The following is a 5,228-nucleotide window of genomic DNA, read 5'->3' on the forward strand; positions in this document are numbered from 1 at the left end:
TCTAAGCTGATCTTAACATTTTCAGAGCCCTTACAAACTTAGATGCTTCTCACCACAGGCTAGCTGGTTGCCTTCAGCCAGGCTCTCCCCTTTGATCAGCGCTTCAGTTGCTTGGTGGTGATGTCTGTAGATGGAGGTGGAAGAGAAAGGAAGAGTATGGCGAAGTCTCTCCCTTTTATCATGTTCTTTCTTCCCTCTTGGCTTTGCCCCCCCCCCGTTCAGAGTCAGGTGAGCATTACCTCATCGCAGTCCCAAACTGACCAAGGGAAGGGGGGTGACTCACTCGAGAGTCCAACAGATCCTTTGTTGCTGCCTAGGCCAGTGTCCTTTGTTCCTGTGAGGCTGGGCTGGGTTTGTCCCATACATGCCCTGATGGGGTGTGAACCGCCCCTCTGCTCCTGGAGAGTTTTGCCTGGGCTTGTTTTAAGCCATGAAGACACATTTTCAGCCTCATAACTATATACATGAAATTATAACCTCACTATAATGTTATTGTAACATCACTATAACAACAATGCTCAGTACATCATGAGCCTTCTGAAGACACCTGACATGACAAACTTTGCATTGGACACCACACAATCATATTAGGATGAACATGGGGTGTAGGGTGTTCCCACGGGGTACAGAACGTCACCCTCAGCCTGGCCTGTTACTGGGAGCCCTGTGCTGCCTGGCAAGGACTGACCAGCTCCCTCCCGGGGGCTCTGGCTTCTGTCACGAAGTGTGGGGGAGTCAGGGCCCTGCACCCCCGGCTTCCTGGGATTCACCGTGACTCTCAGCCAGCCAGTAACACAGAAGGTTTATGAGATGACAAGAACACAGTCCCAAGCAGAGCATATAGGTACAACCAGAACCCCTCAATCAAGTCCTTCTGGGGGGTTCAGGGAGCTTAGACCCCAGCTTGGGGTTCCCTGCATTGCACCACCCAGCCCAAACTGAAACCAAACCAAAACTCCCTCCAGCAGCTTTCTCCCCCCTCCCCTCTGCTCCTCCTCTCCTTTGTTCAGTCTCCCGGGCAGAAGGTGTCACTTCTCCCAACCCCCTTCCTGGCTCAGGTTACAGGTCAGGTAGCTTCCTTCCCATCCCCAATGTAACACATTCCCAGGTCAAATCCGCCCGCTCCCTGCTCCATCATAGCTTCCCCCTCTAGGAATTGCCTGGTGAATTTTCTACTGCAAACCCCACCCTGGCTGCAATGATCCAGTGGCTGTCCAGGAATCACTGTGCCCCTGTCCTGGGAACTCCTTGAGTGAGACCAGCTCTGCCCTGTCTGTACAGCGCCTGGCACCACGGCCCAATCCCAGCTGGAGCCTCGACCCTACCATTGTACGCGGCCAGTTTGGCTCCTAGCCGTGCTGTCCACACACCTCTCCCATGCTGGGATTGGGACTCTGGAGTCGGCCTGGCATGGGTGAGCAGGAGCTGCCAGCCAGCCCTCCCGAGCATGCCAGACGCTGAGAGCTGGAGCTGCTCCGACAAAGTCCTTTGACTTCAGTGGGGTGCCCTGGGCCTGAAGCTCAGCGGCTGGGAGGACGCTGGCCCTGGCTGAGCGGAGGGGGGGAGCAAGCAGCTGGGCTGATGGGGGGGGGGGTGCCTAGCGAGGGGCTGCTGGCATCCCCGTCAGCGAGTGCTGAGCAGGTGCCTGAGCTGCCCTAGGTGTCTCAGGGGCTGAGGGCAGCTCTCACCTGGCGCTCCGGGCTGGCAGCTCGCCCCCAGGGGCTCCGAGTGGCATCCCCACTCACTCCCTGCCCTGGGGAGAGTGCTGGCACCACCCCGGCTGCTACAGGCTGGGGCTGCCTTAGCAGCGCAGGCGGGTCCCAGCTCTGCCCACTCGCAGCAGCGAGGGCCTGGGTGTCTGTGGGTTCATCTCAGGGACTCCTGGGGCCCTGGAGCACCCGGAGGTGGAGCGCCAGCCCTGTCTCAGCCCTGCTGCCTCTCCTGGGGTGCGGAGGAGCCGGTTCCCCTGGGAAGAGCTGTGGCAAGCGGTGAAGGGGGGGCGCTCAGGAGGACACAACCAGAGTGAAGCTGGATGGAGGGGCCAGGAACTCTGTGCTTTCATGGGGAAGGCTCCAGGCAGAGAAGGCCTGGGGGCCCCAGCGGGAAAGGCTGAGAGTACGGGCATGAGGCAGGTGGGAAAGCTTTCTTGGGAATGATTTTGTTGTTGGAATAAATCTAGCCTGGGAAGGGGTGCTGCTGACCCAGAAGAGAGCTGTTTGAGAGAGCCTGAAACATGGGGAAACTGAGGCAGGGCACTGCAGCACCACCCTAGGCCACAAGGGGGTGCTCAGCAGGCAGCCAACTCTGCCACAAGCCCTGAATCAGAGCGCCTGGGGGCTTGACTCCATGGAGTCTGGGGGATGGATGCCTTGCTCTGCCCTTCACACGCCCCTTCCAGCCAGGCAGCTCCCAGACCTTTCACCCTGTGGCCTTCTGGGCCATTGTGGGGACTGGCTGTCGTCCGCAGCCCCGAACATCCTCCCAGAGTTACCCTAGAGACTCTGCTGCAGCCGGCCTATCCCCAGGAAATCCCCTGCTGCTGCCGCCAAGGGGCGTCCGCGCCACGCTGGGTGCGTCTGAGCCAATGTTGCCAGGGCCGTTGTTCTCCACCCCAGCTTGCCCAGCAGGGCTCTTCTCCGGCTCTTGCCAGAACACAGGTAGACCAGGCGGAGAGCTCGTGCTATGCGGGAGGGGGCTGCTGCACTGGGGCACAGTGGCTGGCTCTGGCCCATCAGGGGGTTCACGCCCGGGAGCATTTCGCTGATGGGTGGCCTGGGGGATGTGCTCATTAGCCATGGAACTGTCTAATTGTTTTACACCCTGCAGCTCTTGTGGCAGAGAGTTCCACCTGCTAACGGTGCTGTGTGTGGAATTGGGTCCTTTCAACGTCCTTGACCGTCCCCTTGTTCCAGCCAGTCACCCTTTGCCAGCACTGGGCTGTGTCCCCGCTGAGCAGATTGCTACTCCCTGTCCCCTGGGCCAGCTCTCCAAGGCTGGACTCAGCCTGCGCCCTTCTCTTCCTGCTCTCCCTCGTGAGACGCGCAGGCCAGAGCAGCATGGTGCTACTTTCAGCATCGCCCTCTGCCTCTGCCCCAGCCCCACGGCTCTGCACAGGGCCAGGGCTCTGGAGCTGCCCCGGCCCCACTGCTCTGCGCAGGGCCCTCCGCTGGGCGAGAGCTAATGCAGACCCTGGGCAGGCGGGAGCTTTTCCCTGGCATGTGTTGCCATTGCATGGCCTGGCCCCTGGCGGTGCTGGGTCTGGGACACTCCTCACCACGCTCCGTTCCTGCCTGACCTGGGTCACGTTGTCCCCAGCCAGCTAGACAGCATGGGCCCCTGGCCAGCCTCGCGGCCCTGCTATTTGCCGTCCGCCGTAAGAACAGCCCCGCTCCCCGGGCAGCATCTGCCCGGCACTGCCTGAGCCCTGGCCCCAGGGGGAACTGCAGGGCAGGGACAGGTCCCAGGCCTAGCCAAGCTGCCTCCCCGGCTCCTGCTCGCTGCTGGCCAGAGGCGCCTGGGAAGCTGCACAGACCATGGGTTGGATGCTCTCAGGTTGTGGTAGTCTCAGCCATGTCCCTGGGGTGGCGCCAGGGCTACCCGGGAGGGTGGGGGGGGGGCAAATGGGGCAATTTGCCCCAGGCCCCTCAGGGGCCCCCACGAGAATATAGTATTGCAACTTTTTTTTATGGAAGGGGCCCCTGAAATTGCTTTGCCCCAGGCCCCCTGATTCCTCTGGGTGGTGCCCGGCTCATGGGGCTGTGAGGGCCAGGGACTGGGGATCTCGTGCTGCAGTCACTGCGCTGGGCTGTTGTCACGGACTCCCAGGTCGTGCCCACTCTTGGCCCCATGCGGTCCGTGTGTGGGGGGGGTGCCCCTTTCAGTGAGACAGCCCTTCTCGGGGATCCACTCTCTCTCGGGGTCAGGCCCCTCCATCTCCTGGAGCCGCACCTCTCTGAGCCTTAGCACGTCTGTCTCTGCTGTGGGCCCCCTCAGGGAGTCCACTCGCTCTGGACCCCCGGGGCCTCCACCCCCCCGAAGGGGTTGATGCAACCCTGTTCTCTAGCCCGGAGTGACTCTCAGCCAGCGTAACACAGGAGGGTTTATTGAGCGTCTGAACCCAGCAGAGGAAACTCTCAGGGCCTCAGGCCTGGCCTCCCTCAGCCCAGCACATCCCAGTCTCCCCTGCATCCAGGTGGGCTCTGCCTGCTCCCCCTCTCCAGCCCAGAGCCCCCCCGCCCTGCTTCCCAGCTGGGCATCTGAGATCACCGGCCCCAAGCCCCGCCTCTGTCCATTGTCTTCTCTCCAGGGAAATAGGGTCGCCTGGGCCCCCTCTCCTCGCTTCTGTCCTCGGGCTGGAACCGGCTGGTTAGGTCACGGGGTCCTCTCTCCCCAGCCCATTGTCCTCCCACTGGGCAGAACCGGCTGTGGCTCCTGAGCTGGGCCGCCGGGTCGTCAGGTCACCGGTCGCTGGGGTATCCATCCTCCAGGCCATCAGCTGGGTCCCAAGTTCCCTCTCCGGTCCTCTGTAACCACAAACTCCCTCTCCCCTCACCTCGTTAAACCAGTAACAGCCAGGGACACTGAGTCCCACCCCCTCCGCATGCAAACCATTGGAAAACAAGGAAAAAACAAATCCCCCACTTCATCACAGCTGGGTATGCCCGTCTCCTGGCCAGACCTCGCTGTCTGGTTGCCCTGTGCAGCGTGGGCCCGTCTCCCCCCGTGGCTTCGCCTGGTCCCCGGGGCCTCGTCTGCACTAGAAAACGGGCACCCAGGGCACTGGGCAGCCACCTGGGTGTCACACAGCACAGGCCTCCGCAGAGCCTGCTGCACCCGCTGCTCATGTGCCTCAGCTGTCAGCAGGCGCTGCCACCGGTGCCTGTCCTGGGCCCACCGCTCACAGGGCCAATCCCTGCCTGGGGGCACAGGCCAAGTGTGGACGGACAGCTGGGGCCATGGCCCAGCCCTAGGTGCCATCTGCAGCAGTGACCTCACCGCAGCGAGGGCGCCTTGGAGGGGCTGAACTCTGGAGCGGCTGGGTCTGGGGGCAGGGCTGTGATGGCAGCTGCGTGGGGGCTCGAGCAGCAGCGCTCTCTGGCTGGTGTCTCGGGGGGCGGTGCTGGGGCGGTAATAGGCCGGGAGGCCGGGGGAGCTCCCCAGGCAGGGGGGCAGACGCTTGGGTGTCGCCCAGATTGAGCCCCGTGTGGGTTTGGTTCCAGGTGCCGAGG

Source organism: Emys orbicularis, chromosome 7, assembly GCF_028017835.1.
Source record: "Emys orbicularis isolate rEmyOrb1 chromosome 7, rEmyOrb1.hap1, whole genome shotgun sequence".
In the NCBI taxonomy this organism is placed as follows: Eukaryota; Metazoa; Chordata; order Testudines; family Emydidae; genus Emys; species Emys orbicularis.